The following is a 23016-nucleotide window of genomic DNA, read 5'->3' on the forward strand; positions in this document are numbered from 1 at the left end:
GATGGCAATTCAGATGTGTCCGAGATGGAATAGTTGGAACATATAAACATGTTCTTCATGACTGCAAGGTCTGCCCATTAAGACTTGCCAAAAGAATCATCAGTTTCAATCCAGACGAGTTCCATTCGACGAGTGTTCAACAATGAAGGGCTCCATTCTTCAGCGCAAATGCTCAGAGTCAACTGCTTTGTTTCTGATGCCATTAAGACACCCAGAAGGGAACAGTGCAGTGTCATAGAATCATAGAATCATAGAGTTGGAAGAGACCACAAGGGCCATTGTGTCCTTTCCCACCACTGGAAGAGCTTCATCTTGGAACAGCTGGTATAAAGGCAGTCAAAATTCCAAGAGCAGTCTCAAAATGTCTTTTTTCTTTTTCACTTGTCCAGCAGTAGAGGTTTCGGATGACAATAATTAAGCGAAGATTTAGATGAAGACCACCAGGTTTGGAATCCAGCTGGGAATAGATGCACCGCAAGCAGATTGCAAAAGGCGTAGACAGCAGTGGCCAGAAACTGGAACTGCAGTGGGTAGGCAAGGAGAAGAATATAGATCAGCTATATAGGTGATCTCCATCAGTCAAACAATATAGATAGATGAATCCTTCTTAATCATAACAAAATAAATAAATAAATAAAAATTCCTTCCAGTGGCACCTTAGAGACCAACTAAAGCACAATAACAAACTTAGTTGGTCTCCCCGCCGCAGGGATTCGAACCGCCGACCTTTCGATCGGCAAGCCCTAGGTGCTGAGGCTTTTACCCACAGCGCCACCTGCGTCCCTCACAAGAAGGTATAGAGAAGGGTTAATAGCTCAGCTACCGAAAATAAGAACTTTGGGATGGAAAAAGCAAAAGACAAAAGATGCGCCTTGAGAAGCTTCTTCAAGTAAAACAGATTAGTAGTTAGACAAGCATTATGTGGGAGAGAATTTGAACCATATGCAGCAGGAAGTGGAGAGAGAGAGAGAGAGAGAGAGAGAGAGAGAAAGAATCAGATTCAGCAAAGCCAGCCTTACTGTGTGAAACAACTCAATGACTTTGACGAAGAACCACCAACACACTCTTGCCATCTGCTGGGCAAAGGCAGGGAAATGCTGTCAAATGCTATAGACATCAAAAGACGTGTCCTTAGAACTGTATCTGTATCTCCCATCTCTCCATGTTCTTAAGCCCAGGGCAGGGCCTTGCCATTGGTGACAGCCAGTAAAAGACCATAACTATGTCTCATGACTGTTCTTTCTCATGACCTTTCTGTCACCGGCATGGCAGAAGATGCTGCACATCATATAAAGCAGCAATCCAGCACAGTAAGGTCCAGAGGTCTGCTTCATGCCATCACTAAGATTGTTTGGGTGATAGGTAAAAACTTGTCTCTTTCCCCAGGCATCTGGTGGATTAGCACAATTTTGCTGTCAATTGTTGGTGTGTTTTTATTGCAGAGCCTTTTGCTGTCATTTCACTAGTTTTGCTCTATGGGCTGTTTTATAGAATCATAGAATCATAGAGTTGGAAGAGACCACAAGGGCCATCGAGTCTAACCCCCTGCCAAGCAGGAAACACCATCAGAGCACTCCTGACATATGGTTGTCAAGCCTCTGCTTAAAGACCTCCAAAGAAGGAGACTCCACCACACTCCTTGGCAGCAAATTCCACTGTCAAACAGCTCTTACTGTCAGGAAGTTCTTCCTAATGTTTAGGTGGAATCTTCTTTCTTGTAGTTTGGAACCATTGCTCCGTGTCCGCTTCTCTGGAGCAGCAGAAAACAACCTTTCTCCCTCCTCTATGTGACATCCTTTTATATATTTGAACATGGCTATCATATCACCCCTTAACCTCCTCTTCTCCAGGCTAAACATGCCCAGCTCCCTTAGCCGTTCCTCATAAGACATCGTTTCCAGGCCTTTGACCATTTTGGTTGCCCTCCTCTGGACATGTTCCAGTTTGTCAGTGTCCTTCTTGAACTGTGGTGCCCAGAACTGGACACAGTACTCCAGGTGAGGTCTGACCAGAGCAGAATACAGTGGCACTATTACTTCCCTTGATCTAGATACTATACTCCTATCAGTGGCGTAGCGTGGGTTGTCAGCACCCAGGGCAAGGCAAGTAATTTGCACCCCCTAACCCTGGATTTGCGCCCCCTAACCCTAACCCCCAGATGTTGCGCCCGGTGCGGCCGGCCCCCCCTGCACCCCCCACGCTACGCCACTGACTCCTATTGATGCAGCCCAGAATTGCATTGGCTTTTTTAGCTGCCGCGTCACACTGTTGGCTCATGTCAAGTTTGTGGTCAACCAAGACTCCTAGATCCTTTTCACATTATCTGTAAGCTGCTTTGAGTACCTGTCAGTGGCAAAAGGTGGGGTAATAATAATAATAATTTTAAAAAATGACTTTTATTGCAATGCATTTTTTCCATTTTATGCTAAGCTTTTGAATTTTTTAAGTCACTTGGAAACTCTTAATGGGTTAAGTAAATTAATACTAAGAATAACTGTCATATATCTGCATTCCCAGCTCATATCAGCTTTCATCAACCATAGTTTACCTTGTATTGGTTCATCCAAGGAGACAACAAAATCAGCAGTAAGTGACCATGGTGTGTGTCCTGTATCATTCAGAGTGATGGCGCATGCAGACTGTGAACAAATAAAAACATTCCTATTAGTACTGTAAATATATCCAGTCCAACATGCCCACAAACATTTTTTTTAAGCTCTTGCATATTTTTTAATTGCTTTTTATTGTTTTTCCAACACAACAAAAATTATACATTCCAAATAAAACACACAAAAAAACAAATTTCCAAATAAACCAATATATATTCCTAAAAGACACTTATACTGTTTAAGTCTTTTTCTTAATCGACAAATTATTAATTCCTCCATATGGTTTCCAACTGCCTCATTGAGGGTTCATCCTTTCCCCCCTTTTTGTTATCACTGTTTCCGTATTCCTTACTCAATTTCTTTCTTCTATTATGTCTCATGTATTCTTAATCTAACTTGCAACTTGCGGAGTTTAGTCAAAACATGTCCATTGTGGACAATGTTTAATTAAATATTCTTTATAAATTCTCCATTCATTTTCGTACCTTTGGGTTGGCTGTCCCCTAATTATCTCAGTTAATTTAGCTAATTCAAGATATTCAAACAGTTTCCCCTGCCTCTCCTTTTTTGATGGTATCGTTTCACCTTTCCGTTTTTTGGCAACCAGTATTCTAGCTGCTGTTGCAGCGTATAAGAATATTCTTCTTTTCCCTTAGAGAACTCTGGTCCCAATATTTCCAAGAGGAAGGCTTCTGGGTTGTTTTTTGAAAGTTTGTTTAAAGGTTTTTTTAATTTCTTTGTATATCATGTCCCAGAATTTTTAAATTTTATTGCAGCCCAAACACATAAGAATCATTGTCCCTTCAGCCTGTTTACACCACCAGCATATATTGGAACATGTTCTATGCATCTTTGCTAATTTGCTGGGGGTTAAATACCACCTGTAGAACATTGCCATATGATTTTCCCTGAATCAATTTTCAAATGCAAGAATCACAGCTTTTATTAATAAAATATTTTCACATTCAAAAGAACAACTTTAAAGTTTTAATTCTCAATCAGGACAACCAGAAACCAAATTTTTACATCTGTACAAAAGCAAGCTGCTTCGGCTGACTCATGAAAGGCTGCCCCCAATATTTAACTCTAGATGGTAATTGTTATGTACTGAAGTTCTCACCCTGGGCCAGCAGAGGGATACTGTAGATAGCTCAGGTCCACATATGCAAATAAGGGATCGAAGGTGACATTCAGTGATTGGATAGTTACAGAAAGTTGTTACAGTTACGTTGTACTGGAGCTCTATATAGGCAGGCTGGCTGAACCCTTCAGTTCAGTTCTGTTCTGACCTGTGAATAAACAAGAGCTGTTTGGAGAATCGCTGTGTCGTCTGATATGTTCACCCACAACCTAACAGTAATCTAGAAGGATTTGGAGCTGGGTCCTGTGTTTTGCTACTTTCACTTTGTAAAACACCATGCACAGCAATAATAAATGATTACCAACAGGCTATGTGAAAGGGCCAGTGCCTTATATCCTTGAAAATGAGAGAGAAGGTTGAGGGAATTTATTTTGCTTATATCTCAGGAAACATAAGAGAGCCTTTAAGACCTGGGAGTTTCTGCTTCTGCATGTGAGGTTTCCTGCCACTAAGATCAAATGACCTGTATATTGAGCATTTATCCCAATTTGCTTGCGGGGAGATTAGACGATGTTGTGTCAAGCAAGTGTTATCTCAGACTTGCCAAGAAAAACAGCTATTCATTGCAATTTATGAAGCACAGTGGACAAGCCTGGTTTTAATCCAATGTCCAGCACGAACTCACAGTCATTGTTATCAAAGCTATCCAGGGAACTTCCTTCCTCTCTGCCTTTATTTCGAAATATATCCCAGCCCGTGAAGTTTGCACTTCTGACTGTAACACCCTCAGGTGCTGCGAAGTCTCCCCCTGTTCACTTAAACTCTTCTAGCTTCTTAGCTTTTCCATGCCCTCTACCTTCCTCTTAAAATTCCTACACAATGCCAGTTCCCTCCTCAAAGCTCACCTCTTAACCGCTTAGTCACCCAGCAGCTGAAATGAAAGCACATAGGTGCATTTGCTATTGTATTGTATTGTACTGACCCTTTGCGACTCTTCCTTCTGCATTCTCCCTTTGTTGTCTCTTCTGTCATTGAAATTTATATTGCAAGTTCCTCAGGGCAAGGACTAGTCATTGTGGATGTGCTTCTTTTATGCTGTAATGTGTAACGTGCAGTGATTGCAATATATAAATAGGAAATAGTCATAATAAACTGCTGAAGTTTTTGACCGCAGTTTGTTCCCTGGCTGGCAAGGGAGAGGGCTGGCAGGCCTGAGGTTTTCCACAACTGCACATTATTAAATAAATAACTTTGACCAACTGCTATTCTCTATCCTTTGACAACATGCAAAATTCCAGTGTCTGCAATCAGGCAATCTTTAGAATAAGACTTAGCGCATCACACTTCTAAGTGTACAAATACATTATCTTGCTGCATTTCAACAACTCTAAGATTCATCAGTAAAAGGTAAAGGTACCCCTGCCCGTACGGGCCAGTCTTGACAGACTCTAGGGTTGTGCACTCATCTCACTCTAGAGGCCGGGAGCCAGCGCTGTCCGCAGACACTTCCGGGTCACGTGGCCAGCGTGACGAAGCTGCTCTGGTGAACCAGCACCAGCGCAGCACACAGAAACGCCGTTTACCTTCCCGCTATAAAGTGGTACCTATTTATCTACTTGCACTTAAGGGTGCTTTCAAACTGCTAGGTGGGCAGGAGCTGGGACCGAACGACGGGAGCTCACCCCGCCGCAGGGATTCGAACCGCCGACCATGCGATCGGCAAGTCCTAGGTGCTGAGGTTTTACCCACAGCGCCACCCGCGTCCCTTATAAGATTCATCAGTAACTTTATCTTAATATTGCTAATGGGAGGGCAGGCTACTGAGGCTGAGTGGCTTAAAGTAAGGCCAACTTGTGGTTTCCGGCAGAGGTGATTATTGAACTAGGGATTCAAGAAATTTGAACCTTTTTTGCTTCTCAGCCTTGCTAACTACCCTTTGGCACAGCAGTTTTCTTTTAGCATTTGAAGGGAAGCTACTCGAATGAGCCAGATTGTGTCTAGATACCTTATTTATTGAACATTCCTCCTCATTTGTTCGTGAGATTGGATGGCGTTGCATCAAGCAAATATTATTCCACACTTTCCAGTGTTTTCCTATCGCTTTCCTTACTGCAAAAAGTCCAATTTTTAAGAGAAACAGATCTGTTGCACAAGAGCACCAGACCAGCAAAACCTGAATTTACCTGTATGTGTTTGAATTCTGCCTGAACATAACAATATTCCGGAAGCAACCTCATTGTGGTGAATTGGATTGTAAACCTATTATCTCATAGTCTACCCCCCCAGGGGGGTTGTGGGGTTAAAGATGGGGAGCGAAAATCATCCAAAATGTAATAACTAACATCTTTGAGTGCATCTCACAGTCCTTTTTCACCTCTTCCATTACACAAAACCATTTCAAGACTGCCAAGACCACACATCACATGGGCCATGGCACTGCAGCTCCACCTGGCGGCAATATCCAGAACAACCTTTCTCAACCTTGGGTCCCTTGATGACATTGGACTACAACTCCCATCATTGCTAGCCAGCATAGCCAGTGGTCAAGGATGATGGGAGTTGTAGTTCAAGAACACCTGGTGTCCCAAGGTTGAGAAAAGCTGGTCTAGAACTACAGAACACATCAATCGCCACAATTTAAATATGAGTCTGTAATATTCTGGTGAACTTTTATGGACATTTTCAACATGGATCAATTCTATACTTTATGGCCAGGCTGGGGGTTCTTTATTGTGTAGAGAAGGAACTTTTTATAGTAGCATCCCCAACCAGTTTTCCAAAATGCAGAAGGTGACAAGAAGCGGTGAACTATATTTAGCAGAACTGTATAAGAACAGACGCGGGTGGCACTGTGGGTTAAACCACTGAGCCTAGGACTTGATCAGAAGATCGGCGGTTCGAATCCCCGCAACGGGGTGAGCTCCCATTGCTCGGTCCCAGCTCCTGCCAACCTAGCAGTTCGAAAGCACCTCAAAGTGCAAGTAGATAAATAGTTACCACTCCAGTGGGAAGGTAAACGGCGTTTCCGTGCGCTGCTCTGGTTCGCCAGAAGCGGCTTAGTCATGCTGGCCACATGACCCGGAAGCTGTATGCCGGCTCCCTTGGCCAATAAAGCGAGATGAGTGCCGCAACCCCAGAGTCGGTCATGACTGGACCTAATGGTCAGGGGTCGCTTTACCTTTACCTTATAAGCACAGAATATACTTTGCAGCTCAAGGGAGGACAGACTGTGTATGTTCAAAGGAAATGAGTAAGACTGATTGCCAAGGATTAAGGAAGCCTTTCCATGGTAAGAAATGATTAGATCTGACATGTCTGGGAAAGACCCTCTCCTGCTATCACATGCTGTATATTATTTATGTTCAGGCAGTTGCTGCTGTCACCATAGCGGAATAGCCAAGATACTTAGCTGTGAATCAGAATCCCATCTGCAAACGCAGTCCTTGATCATGCTGACCTACCTTTCAGGGTTCTGCTATTGCATTCTGAGATAAGGTGTAGAGCTCACTTTGCCCACTTGAAGGAGTTATGAAAATACAAAGTAATATCATAAACACAAGGTTCTAAAGAGGTTTTATTTTGGAGTAGAAATGTAAGTTGTTGCCTCGTTTAAAGGAACTTCAGTGGAGTACACATCCTGTTTACAGTTTGTTTGTTTGTTTGTTTGTAATAATAATAATAATAATAATAATAATAATAATAATTTATTATTTATACCCCGCCCATCTGGTTGAATTTCCCCAGCCACTCTGGGCGGCTTCCAATCAAGTGTTAAAAACACCACAGCATTAAATATTAAAAACTTCCCTAAACAGGGCTGCCTTCAGATGTCTTTTAAAAAGAAGATAGCTGCTTATTTCTTTCACATCTGAAGGGAGGGCATTCCACAGGATGGGCGCCACTACCGAGAAGGCCCTCTGTCTGGTTCCCTGGTTACAAAAAGATGCTGTCTGGCAAGATTACATTTCCATTTTTCTCTGCCTCTGTTTTCAGGAGCCTAACAGCAGAATTCTTGGGTGTTCCTCACAAACTGAGGCCATAACAAATTTTGCTTGTAGAGCACAGAGAGTGGCTAAATATTCAGTTCTAATGAATTTTAAGACAACAGGGTGGTGATGTCAGGGAATTCCAACAAAAATGGAAACAGGAGTGGAAATTGCTGCAGTTCACATTTTTATCTGTAGGCAGGAATGGAAATCATTTAAGAGAATACGATCAGTATCTGTTCAGATTGTTGCTCTTGTTTTAAGTCTGCAAGTGATACCTACTATGATTTTTTTTTTACATTGTTTTCATGTTTTCTTTACATGGATGTATCTTATATAAATCGTTGCATAAGTTATGTAACTTATGTTAAATAGTGGAGAGTGAGATAAATAATGTGGTATTTGGCAGAAATTGAACTGCAGCAGTATGGAAACAGCACTGATTATGGTGAATACAGGTCAGAATGGAAATTGCTGGTACTTACATCCCTCAGACAGAAGTGCCTGGCGTGCTCTGGTCCATGGGGTCACGAAGAGTCGGACACGACTAAACAACTAAACAACAACAACAAAATCCCTCCTTGTAGGGGTTCAATCACAGCTCCCTCCAATAATAAGTTGTTGAATTGGGTGATGAATTTCTGGTGGTTAAACATAACTGGATTAATTTGTTTTTGCTTCCTGGCCCAAGAATCCAACCAGTCTTCAGATTTCCTCTCCCCCCCCCCCAAAAAAAAGGCCTTGGTACATTTTACCTGCATTTGATTCTGCCAAGGGTTCCACAGAACCCACCCGATAAAGGTCCAAAAATATACAAAGCACCCTTTTTGGAGATGCTGGCTTTTGCTTTCCTGCAACTATCCTGACTAAACCCAAAATGAAAACATCAAACATGGCCTAGAACCCTGGAGAGAACGACAAGAGGCAAGAAGGATAAGGGATTGAGCTAAGGTGGGGAAGAAATATTGCTCCTTTAGGTATCCATGGAGTTGGATCAAGCTTGGAGAAGAGTAGAATAGAAGGCAGCCTTCCTGGGGAACCCCAAAAAACTGGGGAAGGCTGAAAAACTGGGGAATGAGAGGTGCCCAGCTGTTAGGAAGGGGCTGGTTTGCTGGCAATAGCTGTGACACAGAGGGCCAGGGCAAGATTTAGGTTTGATGAGGCCCTATGCTACTGAAAGTAGTGAGGCCCTTTATACGTCCAGCTGTCCTTTGTCAACAACAAATTGTTGCTGTTTTGTGTTGAATATATGCTATATGGTAATTTATGGACCTAATAGGTATCTAAAGCCATTTGCACGTAACAAAATACCGTATTTTTCGCCCCATAGGACGCACCGGCCCATAGGACGCACCTATTTTTTTTTTGGGGGGGGGGGGGGAAATAAAGAAAAAAAAATTATTTCCCCTCCAGGTGTGGGGCTGGGGCGGGGGAAGTCCAAGCTTCCCCCGCCCCCAGCCCCCAGAACAGGCTGCTATCCGCAAGCTGTGGGAGAGCTGCGCAAAGTCGCACAGCTCTCCCACGGCTAGCAGAGAGCTGCGCAAAACCAGAAGCCTGGGGCGTGCTGAGCTCAGCGCTCCCCAAGCATCTGGGTGCAGGCAAGCTCTCCGCTAGCCGTGGGAGAGCTGCGCGAAGTCGCACAGCTCTCCCATGGCTTGCAGATAGCTTCCTGAAGCCTGGAGAGCGAGAGAGGTCGGTGCGCACCGACCCCTCTCGCTCTCCAGGCTTCAGCGAAAGCCTGCATTCGCCCCATAGGACGCACACGCATTTCCCCTTCATTTTTGGAGGGGGAAAAGTGCGTCCTATAGGGCAAAAAATACGGTATGTATTTTATCAAAGTAATTGCTGTACTGAAATACAATTAAGAAGAAGTATATTAATAGTCAAATAATTATTAAGCTGTAACTTAAAATGATTTTTTATTCATAATAAACTTAATAATGCAAAAACATTGGCATTTCTCAATAACAAAAGTTCCTTTAGAAACACAGTTTACAAAGACTCATAATCTCGTCTCTAGAAACTTGCTATAACATTAAATAATATTAGCAAACCAGTGATATTTTAGGGAGCAGGCTGGGCCCATTGCTTACATCATAGGAGCCTACACAACACAAAACACTGTTGCTATATGTAGGTTTTATTTTATTTGTTTTTTATCTTATATTTTGGAAATGTACATCCAGTATTTTTCTTCCTTTAATTTTTTTGGGAGCCCCCAAGAGAGTGGGGCCCTAAGCTATAGCTTGTTTAGTTTATACATAAATCCAACACTGCACTGCAGAGGGTGCTCTCAGTTAGAATGGAGATGTGGTGGAAAGGACTTTAAATGACAATGGCTGCAAGTAGTAGACTCTTACTGAACGTCACAATATGATTTTACCACTGGAGAGAGTGACTGGGAGGTCAGGAAGGATGTCTGGATAATCAGAATTTGCAGCCAGATAACTGAGGTATAGAAAGTGGAGGCATTTCCCTAGAAACTTAAATTTGGACAATGCACATTTAGCCTTAATCTGGTCGCTGGGCTAAGGCACTTGCCAGAGGATGCCATTTTTACTGTCCAGGATTAATTAATACCAAATACAGGCATTCACTTCCAGGGGTTATGAGGGCTAATTAGGCTTACACTTAATCTCTAGTGTACATGGGTTTTAGTGGGAAAATTCCTCTGCGTGGCAAATACAGTGCAGAATGTATGTGGCAGGAAGAACCAGAGCTTCCTTTGATCCTTAGCTAGAACCTATTCCTTTGCAATGGCATCGTATACTCACAGCTTGAGGCAAAGCCAAATGAACACAATGCGCAAGGGGCATGTGCCGAGTTCTCGCTGAACCGAGCTTCTTGGAAACAAGTGGAAATGTGTGTAATTGGAGCAGACCTACCCTGTGAGAGCAGCCTTCCCTGTACTTTCTTCAAGGACACCCCCAAGACGCAACCTCATTTGGCTCCTCCGGCAGGCACTGCAGATGGCAGAGGATGAGCTGGAAGCAATGTCTGTTTCTGCGCAATTTTCTTCTGAGGAGGGAGATTCCTTTCCCAGACTTTGGCAAAGCCCGGGTATGGCTTTGTCCCCCTCTCCTTTGTTGCGAAGGTTAACAAGCAAAATTATTTATTTGTTCATGGAGTGAGCACTAAAAGATATGCAGACACCAGGATGAATTTGGTGCTTTTATTTGAACAGCTGGATGGAAATGATTTGTTGAACGGTTTTATCACATTGATTAGAGCTCAAAGTCTTAGGTATTTTCCTTTCTTTGTGGGTAGCAGCATATGAAAAAGTTGTAGGGTCACTTGCACTGTTGAGTCCGCATGCTGTGATCTTCAGATGAAGGATGGCGTATCAATTTAATTAATACCACCAGCACCATCATCATCAGTAATGCTGTCCAGGGTCCTCTCCCTATCATATCATTATCATCATCATCATCATCATCATAGCCTTCATCCTAAGATCCCAGTTTAAAGCAACTTACAAACACAGAAGAAAGGGGAGTCCTAAAATTTGCACAGGGCAGGGGCAGAGCCAGTAGGAGCCCCCAAGGTGGGCTAAGGCCAGGGTATCAGCTTTCACCCTCTCTCCATGCTATGTGATGTCCACAAAGGGTTAAAGTTACTGTTGTTATGTACTGAAGTTATCACCCTGGGCCAGCAGGGGGATACTGTAGATAGTTATGCAAATAAGGGATCGAAAGTGACGTTCAGTGATTGGATAGTTTTAGAAAGTTGCTACAGTTACATTGTACTGGAGCTCTATATAAGCAGGCTGACTGAACCCTTCAGTTCAGTTCTGTCCTGGCCTGTGAATAAACAAGAGCTGTTTGAAGAATCGCTGTGTCGTCTGATAGGTTCACCCACAACTTAACAACTGTCATTTTCAAAACCCTTACTTCTAGCGGGTTTCAATGACTGTGCATTTGCAACAGCTTCCTCATAGACTAATGTGAATTCATGGGATAAATTTGGAAGGCATAATAATAATAATAATAATAATAATAATAATTTATTATTTGTACCCCGCCCATCTGGCTGGGTTTCCCCAGCCACTCTGGGCGGCTTCCATAAAAACCAAAAATACATTAAAATATCACAGATTAAAAACTTCCCTGAACAGGGCTGCCTTAAGATGTCTTCTGAATGTCAGGTAGTTATTTATCGCTTTGACATCTGATGGGAGGGCGTTCCACAGGGCAGGCGCCACTACCGAGAAGGCCCTCTGCCTGGTTGCCTGTAGCTTTGCTTCTTGCAATGAGGGAACCGCCAGAAGGCCCTCGGCGCTGGACCTCAGCGTCCGGGCAGAACGATGGGGTGCAGACGCTCCTTCAGGTATACTGGGCCGAGGCCATTTAGGGCTGTAAAGGTCAACACCAGCACTTTGAATTGTGCTCGGAAACGTACTGGGAGCCAATGTAGGTCTTTCAAGACCGGTGTTATATGGTCTCGGCGGCCGCCCCCAGTCATCAGTCTAGCTGCCGCATTCTGGATTAGTTGTAGTTTCCGAGTCACCTTCAAAGGTAGCCCCACGTAGAGCGCATTGCAGTAGTCCAAGTGGGAGATAACTAGAGCATGCACCACTCTGGCGAGACAGTCCGCAGGCAGATAGGGTCTTAGCCTGCATACCAGGTGGAGTTGGTAGACAGCTGCCCTGGATACAGAATTGACCTGCACCTCCATGGACAGCTGTGAGTCCAAAATGACTCCCAGGCTGCGCACCTGGTCCTTCAGGGGCACAGTTACCCTATTCAGGAAGTAATTTTGGTAAGACTAAGGAACGTAGGTTGTGCCTCGCGTACATTCCTACGCATCTTTGGTCAGATGGTGTCGTTTGTGTCTTGCCTGACTAAAAACATTATTGGGCGTTCTGGAGATAGTGAATAAACTCTCCCTGCACTGGATAAGGCTGAGGTCTAGAGTATTTCCACTGAATATTTCCTAATGCGAAATTCTGAGGTGAATTTTGTGGTTCCTTCTTGGGAGAAAAACGCAAGGAACCCTGGGGAAAGCAAAGAGGCTTTTGGTAAGGCTAGCAAAATTTCATTGGTGTGCAAGACTCCTCACAACCTGACGAATTTGCAATCAATGTGTGCATTTGTTTCCATTTTGCACCACTAGAGGTCTGTATGGTTCCACATAAGTCAGCAAACACCATCTCAATTCCTTCTAGTGACTGATTCAAATGTAAAATCCATGTAGTGTTTTTAACAAAGTCTTTGTGCATCAGTCCACTGATAGGTTTTACTTTGCTAGGTTTAACTGTGTTTTACCTCCTCTTATTTATTTAATGTTGGTGTATTATTGCTGTTTTCAAATTTTGTAACCTACCCTGAGATCTGCGGGCTGAAAGAAACCTCTGAAAAGAAATAAACAGATGATTAAATAAAAAATGTTTTTAAAAAAGGAAACCTTTTATAATCACTTGTTTTAGCATTAGCATTTCAATGGTAGAATACTGTGCTACTTATATCAGTCAATAGCAGAGGGTATTATGAAGTGCCACATACACAAATGTAATGTTAGGAATCTGAATGGTCTTGCTAGAAAAAAACAAGGCGGTTTCTCGCTGTTGTAAAAGTGAATTCAGGCTAGAGATGGCGGGGTGAACTAATAGTGGCATTTGATGTACGTAATGGCTACCATTAATGGGTTCTGCACTCACATTGCAAGAAAGGTTTATCCAGATGAGCATATGAAGCCGTCTTGTTCTGAATCAGACCACTGGCCCACAAATTCACAGGCCAGCAATTGCAGTCTCAAGGATCATAGCTCTGATAGACAGGTTTAGGCATTCAAATAATGTACTCTACCATTCTTACCAAAATATTGGCCAGACTGACATGTAGTAGGGGTGTGTGTGCCTGTGTGCCTGTGTGTAATTACTGGGATATTTACAGTAATTTAATCAGCATCTGGGTCCAAGTGGAGAGGTAAGACTTTTTCAATATCATGTCAGCACTACGGACAAGCACACACTGTTATCCTTAAAGCCCTTTCGAAGCACATTCACACACACACACCCAATGAATTCTGGGCACTGCGGTTTGTTAAGGGTTGCTGGGAATCATAACTCTGTGAAGGATAAACTGCAGTGCCCAGATTTCTTTGCAGGAAAGAATGAGCTTTCAAATTTGCTTTAAAGGTACAGGGCATGTACACACTGAAAACACAGCAAAGCCGTTTCTCCCCAGATTTATGTTGCTGTACGCAACACCTGATTTGCTTCCTCACATCTGCACCCCTCCCCAAATTCCTACTCAAGGAAGCCGAAATCTGCACAACGATTATCGAAAATGTACCTACCTTAGCACAACCATAGCTTACGTTTTTGATTCAGCTGGAAGCTGGTTTGAGAGGAAACACATCAATTAGCAGCATTTCTCAGGAAACTACAGGATACAGGTGGATTGTGGCTAAAGCCATGTGTCTTCAGCTTCAAACACCAGCACTGGGATGGAATTGGAGTAAACAGCTGTGCATACTGTTGGTTTCTGCTCTCTTCACTGTGCAGCGAAATGCTTGTCACAAGACAATGTTTACATTCCAGTCAGAGTTGCTGTTGGAGTTTCTCACGGGAAAGGAGACTGGATGTGACATACACTGGTTTCCTGTTTTTCACTGTTCACACTGTGTTCTCTCCGTGCTTTAGAGGAGAGAGGATGCTTTCTCTGCTCCGGCAGAGGCAAGATGTTTTTCTGTAATCTACCAGCTTTGAAGTGTAAATAAAGTAATATAGAGTATGTGGCACGTACTCCTCATCATTCCGCTGTGCTTGGGACACTGCAATTTCAACATTAAAGGTTATGGGCCCAGAAAGACGCAGTCATCTGAATGCCGGCAAAAGGATCGGAATGCAGAGGGACGGATCGGACGGTATCTGCTCTGCGCGTCAGGATGATTGATGAGAGGTATGTTGCTCATGCTCCGGGCAGCCTGCCAGCTCCTAATTAATGGCTTTATGGCTGGACTTTGAACTTTTAATAGCCGTTTGCCACGGCACAGGCAAAGGCTCAAAGGCACAAGCTCCTAGGCTTGGGGGAAACCGAAAGTACCTTTTAAAACTGCCTTTGGAATAAGGTTTGAGGCAGCAGAGACGCAGCTTGTATAAAGCAGCTTGATTTAAAGCAGCAGAGATGACGCAGAAGGCTAATGCCAGAGTCATGATGGCTAGCTGCAGAAGGCTGGCTGATGCAAGTGGGGAATCTGATGCCAATCAGCCAAATGCTCAACTCACAGTAGCCTGTGATACTGCAATGATTCAGAATGAAGCAGACAGCCAGGGTGATAGCTGCATGGGTAAGGGGGAGTCTTCACAGACGTCATCCCATAGTGCAGTGGAACCACCAGATGGCGCCAAAGCTTTGAAGGCAGTGAAATGCTACTCGTGTGGACGTCTAGGCCATATGAAGAGGGAATGCAGATATCCCAGGGCCAAGACAGAGCAGCGCAGCGAAAGCTCATTGCATGGAAAAGGCCGAGGCAAAGGCAAAGGTCCGGTGTCCAGGACAACGCAGCACAAGGCAATGGTCTCACGCTTCACTCCAGAGGTTGCAAAGGTCCAGAAGACGTCTAGATCTTTCTTCGTTGTTGATTCGGCTGCAACGCACCACATGTGCAACGATAAGTGACTGCTCGTGTCTTTTACACCGCAGGAAGGTGCAATTCACCAGGCGGATGACCACACAATCCCCAGTAAAGGCTACGGAACTGTTGTTCTTCACAGTTTGGACTTATCGATAAAAGATGTGCTTTACGTACCAGATGCCAAACATAATCTGCTCAGCGTTGGACAGCTAAATGAGCGGAAAATTGACGTTTCCTTTAAGAACAAAAAGTGCATCATCACAAAGAAAAATGATTATGTATTGCATGCTGAATATGTTGATCGTTTGTATGTTTTGTATTTTGATGATGATGTGCAGGATGAAACTTGTTGCATTGCAGGTTCTAACAAAAGTTTGCATGCAGGATGTATTCACGATTTTCATCGAAAATTTGGTCATTTGAATTTTGAGAAAGTATCTAAAATGCCTGCCTTGGTTGAAGGTATGACTATTAAACCCTACAGGTACCACATGAAGTGCAAGGCATGCGCAGCAAACAAGGTGAAAATGGCTGCGAAAGGTAAGGTGTCTAGTAGGCAAGCTACAGAACCATACCAGGTTGTTCATGCTGATTTGGTTGGACCACTAGCGCCCTCTTTGGGTGGAAATAGGTACTTCATGGTTCTCATTGATGCATTTTCCAGGTATATTTATGTGTACAATCTCAAGCAGAAATCAGAGGCTTTTCCAAGGTTCAAGGAATTCTGTGCTTGGTTGGAAAATGTGCATGGTAAGAAGATAAAAATTCTTTTCACTGATCGTGGGGGGGAATTCACTTCTCAGCAGTTTGAAGCTTTTCTGTCTGAGAAAGGAATTCAACACGATTTGTCTAGTCCTCGCTCGCCATGGCAGAATGGACTTTGCGAGAGGGCAAATCAAACATTGCTTCAAGGGTTAAAAACCTTGCTGCATGATGCAAATCTTCCAGAGAGTTATTGGGCCGAATCTCTCTCGTGTTTTACTTACAGTTATAATCGCAGGTTATCTTCAGCGATTGGTTGTACCCCGTATGAGAAGATGTTTGGCAAGAAGCCATACATCAAACACATGAAAATTTTTGGTTCTGACATGTGGGTTCACTCACCACAAAGCTCCAAGTTAGACAAGCGTGGATTGCATGGTATCTTTCTAGGTTATCAGAAAGGGTCTTACAGAATAATGATGTCTGACTCTAAGACAATTAAGCTCACAAGAAGTGTTGAGTACAATGCCAAGTGGGGGAAGAATGTGGGAATTTTCCAATGTTATCCTGATGACAGTGATGAGACTGAGGATAGTCAACAGCAAAAGCAGCCGCAACGACCCACACCCACTGATGAAGGTTCTGATTCTGAGTCTGAAACTGAATCGGGTGATTCAGAGGATTTCAAGAGTGCGAAAGCCTCTATGCGACCCTCTGAAAGCTCTGATCAAGAATTGGAAGAACCATTGTTCACAATAGGTCACTTTTCTCCCAAGAAGGAAGAGGAGAGTGTTGAAGACCTAAGGCTAATTCGCAGATCACAAAGAGCCACAAAAGGTAGACCTCCAAAGAGATTTGCTGATGAGTTTGCTAAGGTAGCAGTAACAGCTGTTAAAAGCTCCAAGAAGATATTTGAACCTTCAAGTTTCCAAGAAATCCAGGATTTGGATTCAAAGGAAGCTGAGCCATGGTTAAATGCCATGAAGGCTGAGCTTGATTCCTTGGAAAGGAACAAAACATGGGAACTTGTTCCAGTAGTTCCAGGAATGAAACTGCTTGGAAGCAAATGGGTCTTCAAAGCGAAGACTGATCAAAATGGCAAGATAGTCAGACACAAAGCCAGATTGGTAGCCAGAGGTTTTGCACAAGTACCAGGTGAAGACTATCATGAGACCTACTCACCCACAGTGAGGTATGAGAGCATTAGGCTTATGCTCAAGCTAGCTGCAGAGGAGAATTTACACATTAGTCACCACGATGTGAATACAGCTTTTCTGTACGGATCTCTAGGTGAATCTCTTTATATGCTTCCACCTGATGGCATACAGGTAAAACAGGGATTTGTTTGTGCTCTGAAAAAGTCCCTTTATGGTCTCAAACAAAGTGCACGGTGTTGGCACACAAAACTCACTGAGGTATTGTTTTCTCTAGGTTTTCAGCAAGGGAAAGCTGATCCATGTGTATTTGTCAAAGAGGAGGGGCAAAAGAAACTGTATTGTTTGTTTTATGTTGATGATCTTTTATTCTTTTGGAAGGATGTCACAATGTACAATAACGCCCTAGCTCAACTGAAAAAGCACTTTGACATGAAAGATCTTGGTGAGGTAAACAACTACCTATCTCTTGAAGTAGAGAGAGATCAAGATGGTAACATTCTAGTACACCAGTCACGGAAAATTGCTGATGTGTTAAGCAAACTAAACCTGATGGATGTTAACCCTGTAGACACACCGATGACAACAGGTTATCAGGTAGATTACACTGAAGAAGCATTTTCTGACACTACACTGTACAGAAGTGTGCTAGGCAAGCTAAACTTCATTGCCAGATGTTCAAGACCTGACATTGCTGTTAGCTGTAATTTGCTAAGCAGACAAGTCAACAATCCTAGTGTTAAGGATTGGAAAGCTCTGAAACGCATAGCGCGGTATTTGAAAGGCACTATGCATTACAGACTGAGATTTAACAATCAGAAGTCTGGTGGTCTTGAGATATTTGCAGATGCAAGTTTTGGAAGTGACACTACAGACAGGAAAAGCACGTCTGGAGTTTGCTACATGTACAATCAGGGTCTATTTGATTGGTCATGCAAGAAGCAAACAACAGTTAGCTTAAGTACTTGTGAAGCTGAACTGAATGCACTGTCTTATTCACTCAAAGATTGTGAATGGTTGTTACAATTGTGCAAAGACATGAAAATTCCTGTCAAATGTCCAATCCAGGTTTACCAGGACAACAAAGCATGTTTGGCTTTGCTGAATTCTGAAGGTTGTAAGCAAAGCACGAAGCACTTGCAATTGAAGTTGCAACATGCTAGGGAACGTATTCAGAAGGGACTCGTAACGGTGTCCTATATGCCAGGTAATGAAATTCCTGCTGATGTATTGTCCAAGATTGTATCAAGGGATCAACACTGTACCTATGTGCAGAAGTTGGGTTTGTACTGATATTGTACGAACACGCTGCCCAGTGATGTTCACAGAAAGGGGGAGGATGTTGGTTTCTGCTCTCTTCACTGTGCAGCGAAATGCTTGTCACAAGACAATGTTTACATTCCAGTCAGAGTTGCTGTTGGAGTTTCTCACGGGAAAGGAGACTGGATGTGACGTACACTGGTTTCCTGTTTTTCACTGTTCACACTGTGTTCTCTCCGTGCTTTAGAGGAGAGAGGATGCTTTCTCTGCTCCGGCAGAGGCAAGATGTTTTTCTGTAATCTACCAGCTTTGAAGTGTAAATAAAGTAATATAGAGTATGTGGCACGTACTCCTCATCATTCCGCTGTGCTTGGGACACTGCAATTTCAACACCCCCACGGCCTGCTGCTGTGTACAGATTCCAGTGAACTCCTGGGAGAACTGAGGTTTTAAAGTGACATATAGATATTAACTTTCTGCAAACATGGCCAAAAACATCTGGCAAATACAGAACAGACCCATCTCCTGCATGACAAGAAAACGAAAAATAAAAATTGTTGAAGTTCTGCAGAAACAAACGTCCTATGAATCACACGTCTTCTGCATCATTTGTCGTCTGGATGTCAAGGATGAACCAAATGCCGCACATTCCATTGCCCCATTTGAGGTCAGTAAAACGTGGATGGGAGAATTTTGGCGACTTTCCAAGGTGGCAGGGCTGGGATGAAGAGGTGGCAGCTACACCTCAGACATCTGGTTGTCCTCTCTCCACCCCCCAGGTGTGTGTGATGCAAGTTCCAGTTGGCTTTTTGGAAAGAGCTTGGAAAGGCAGCGAACTTTGGTGGCAAGAAAAAATATTTCTGTAGGCATTGTGGTGGAGAAATGGGAGTACCACAGCCACCTGCTGCAGAGCAAGAAGTCTTCTCCCCCCCCCCCAAAAAAAAGGGAGACAAGCCTCTCTGCTTTCAGAAACCTGCCCACCACCTCAAAAATTGTGACAGTTTTCCGGCCTACTCATGAAAACTGTGGAAATTGCCTCCTTCCTCACTTTCACAGCCAAAGAATGTAGCTGTGAAGATTGGGCCCAAAGTTTCCTCCAGCTCTGCTTTCCCCCTGACCAGGGAACAGAGCTGCCTCATCACCGACCATCTCTTGTTGGGTGGAGGAGTGATGCCACCCTTCTGCCAGAGTAGCATCGCTGCTGCCAGGGGGACAAGCCCTGCCACCCCAAAACTGAGACTGGTGAGGAAAAACATGAGCTTGGGGCAGCATGCCAACTCAAAGGTTGGGTGAAAAGCTGTTAGGGCATGGGTGGAGAACCTGTGGCCTTCCGAATGTTGCCAAACTACAACTCCCATCATTCCTGACCACTGGCCACTGTACCCAGCAACACTGGGAGGGCTCTGTGTTAGGGGAATTTTCAACTCAACACCACCTCTAGCAATATAGAGAAATGAGCCAGCCTCTCTCCAAATTTGGCTGAAGTATACTTGGGATGTGGGACGCAGGTGGTGCTGTGGGTTAAACCACAGAGCCTAGGACTTGCCGATCAGAAGGTCAGCAGTTCGAATCCCTGTGACGGGGTGAGCTCCCGTCGCTCGGTCCCTGCTCCTGCCAATCTAGCAGTTCGAAAACACTAAGTGCAAGTAGATAAATAGGTACCAGCGGGAAGGTAAACGGTGTTTCCATGCGCTGCTCTGGTTCGCCAGAAGCGGCTTAGTCATGATGGCCACATGACCTGGAAGCTGTACGCCAGCTCCCTCGGCCAATAAAGCGAGATGAGCGCCGCAACCCCAGAGTCGGTCATGACTGGACCTAATGGTCAAGGGTCCTTTACCTTTATACTTGGGATGTACAGTTATCGGAGGGGGATAAGAGGAATAAGTAAGAAAGTTGAGTTTGACTCCAAAAGGCCTCAATTTATATTGCTTATGAATGGCTATCTAATAGCAATCTCTCTTCTGTCTCCATCACAGCAGTCGCTATGGATAAATGATCTCTCCAGTATACCTTGTGGATGTGAGCTGAATCTGTAATGTTGAAGATTTTCCAAGTTTGTGTTGCTGCCATGTGGATGACTGTGTAAAATAAAGTTTGTAAAATAAAATAAGTTTGTAAAATAAAATAAAATAAAATAAAATATAATAAAATAAAATAAAAGCTCTATACCTGAAATATTAATTGACCGTTAACTGTACAGCCAAATACAGTCACTTGGCAAATATTGTTACCTCAGTTACTTTGCTCCATGACTCAGCAAATACAAGAGTGAAGGGGTTTTGTTTGCTACAGACGTCGGTAGACTCACATCCTTCATTTAGGAGTATTTAATTCTTGATACCTGTTTATGAATACCTCTGTGGTTCCAGAATTAAAAACAAGAACTGTTGAATATTTAATATCGTTTGTATAATGTATTGAATTATAAATAATGATTGCTTATTACCGTTTTCAAAAAAAAAACATATTAAAATGTTATTTAAAGGCAGCTTTCTAGCACACAATTCTCATATGGCAGGAAAAAACAAGAAGGTGCTTTAAGATGCGTCGCTTCAAACCGTCGTAATGGGAGTTCAGTACAAACCAGCAGCACGAAAACATTGTTAGGAAAAGGTGGCCTGGAAGAGGTTAAATTTTCTGTGTCCATTTGAAGACCTTATAGATGACATTCATCGTTCAGTAGGAAAGGAGTTCGGAAGCACAACTCTCATTTGCACTTTCAAAATGCGGCTGGCACTGGGGACAGGGGTTCCCTCACCCCAATAGTTGAGCTCTATCCAAGTAAGTTGTACTCAGACTAGAACCATGAAAGTTAAGGGGCATAAGTTAGTTTGACTTTGGGATCAGCCGCACTTACCTTGTGCCCCACGCTTTCTAGGAGCAGGTCTGTGCAGTGCCCTCCCTTTTTTGCCCTAGCACTTTCCCCATAAAAATTATTTAATGCTCTAGGGAAAGACCTGCCAAAAAAGTTGAAAAACATCTTCATGTATGCGACAACAGCCGTGAGAGTTCTGGTAGCACAAGGATGGAAGACTGAAGAAACCCCAACTAAAGAATCATGGCAAGAAAAATTGATGGACTATGCAGAACTGGCAAAATTGACATATAAGCTACGGGACAAGGATAACTGTGACTTTAAGGATGAATGGGAACCTTTTACAAAGTGTCTGAAGATGCAACAAAGCGAACTGGATTCCTTGGCAGGTTTTGAATAAACATTCGCAATTTTTTTTACTGATAATAATCAGCTAAACAGTTTGAGGATCTATACAACATTGTAACATGCAGAAAACAGCATTCTTAGAGAAACCAAAGACTGGAACTGAGGGTTCTGTGTGGGAGGGGGGAGGGAGGAAAAATGGGGGGGAAATAAGGATGATATGTTTTGGGGTATTATGTCTTGTTATAATTTTGAATAAAAAAAAAATTTAAAAAAATTATTTAATGCTGGATCGAAACAAACAGAAATTCAGATGAACAACAACAGCAGTGTTCGGACACGGCACTTTTAAGTGCTGATCTGTATCTAGAAATGCAGAACAAAAGGAAGTCTAGATGAGCTCTAACATTTTATCCAGGCCAATGTTTCTGAACGTAATGCTTCATCCTTCCAGGGACCATTTCTGGTCGTTTTGTAGATGTCTGGTAGGAGTTAGACTTGCTAGCAGCTTCTAGTGGCTTTTATGCCTAATTTTTTGATGAAGGAGGTGGAAGAGACATTTATACCACTTAATTGTAAGCTAATTCCTTCTTCCCCCAAAGAAGTGTTTACCTCAAGTCCTTTCGGAGCCGAATTCAAAAGCCCACCCAAATTCACCTGGGTCTAAACATGTGGGTAGCTAGCTTCTTGTCCCTACTTCCCACCCACATTTTTCTTTACTCAGGGGTCAGGAAACGTTTTCAGCAGGGGACCATTCCACTGTCCCTCAGACTTTGTGGGGGTCCGGGCTATATTTTGAAGAGAGGGGGGGGATGAATTCCTATGCCCCACAAATAACCCCGAGATGCATTTTAAATAAAAGGACACATTCTACTCAACCAAAATGGTCAAAGGCCTGGAAACGATGCCTAATGAGGAACGGCTAAGGGAGCTGGGCATGTTTAGCCTGGAGAAGAGGAGGTTAAGGGGTGATATGATAGCCATGTTCAAATATATAAAAGGATGTCACATAGAGGAGGGAGAAAGGTTGTTTTCTGCTGCTCCAGAGAAGCGGACACGGAGCAATGGTTCCAAACTACAAGAAAGAAGATTCCACCTAAACATTAGGAAGAACTTCCTGACAGTAAGAGCTGTTCGACAGTGGAATTTGCTGCCAAGGAGTGTGGTGGAGTCTCCTTCTTTGGAGGTCTTTAAGCAGAGGCTTGACAACCACATGTCAGGAGTGCTCTGATGGTGTTTCCTGCTTGGCAGGGGGTTGGACTCAATGGCCCTTGTGGTCTCTTCCAACTCTATGATTCTATGATTCTATGATTCTATGAAAAACATGCTGATTCCTGGACGGTCAGTGGACCAGATTTAGAAGGCGATTGGGCCGGATCTGGCCCCCAGGCCTTAGTTTGCCTACCCATGCTTTACATGAACTGATAATACCTGAGAAAGACCAGTCCTCCAACTCCATTCTGGATCACATTTCACTAGAAAGTAA

General features: G+C 43.5%; 2 long non-coding RNA genes across 4 annotated transcripts; both read right to left on the bottom strand.

Moving 5' to 3' along the window:
• Positions 1 to 286: 286 nt before the first annotated feature.
• LOC307215816 lies at positions 287 to 14146 on the bottom strand. Of its 3 annotated transcripts, none has more exons than XR_013838633.1 (5): positions 12999 to 14146; positions 10562 to 10639; positions 3730 to 3898; positions 2549 to 2639; positions 287 to 521 (listed from the first exon to the last, which is right to left on the bottom strand). It is a non-coding gene; the product is annotated as an uncharacterized lncRNA (long non-coding RNA). The 3 variants fall into 3 exon arrangements; XR_013838635.1 differs by lacking the exon at positions 12999 to 14146 and adding an exon at positions 5696 to 5799 and having other exon boundaries at positions 10562 to 11642; XR_013838634.1 differs by lacking the exon at positions 12999 to 14146 and having other exon boundaries at positions 10562 to 11642.
• Positions 14147 to 18759: 4613 nt separating this feature from the next.
• LOC307215834 lies at positions 18760 to 21570 on the bottom strand. The gene is made up of 3 exons (XR_013838658.1): positions 20602 to 21570; positions 20381 to 20448; positions 18760 to 18811 (listed from the first exon to the last, which is right to left on the bottom strand). It is a non-coding gene; the product is annotated as an uncharacterized lncRNA (long non-coding RNA).
• Between the last annotated feature and the right edge of the window lie 1446 nt (positions 21571 to 23016).

The sequence above is a fragment of the Podarcis cretensis genome (genome assembly GCF_951804945.1).
Source record: "Podarcis cretensis genome assembly, chromosome: 5".
In the NCBI taxonomy this organism is placed as follows: domain Eukaryota; kingdom Metazoa; phylum Chordata; class Lepidosauria; order Squamata; family Lacertidae; genus Podarcis; species Podarcis cretensis.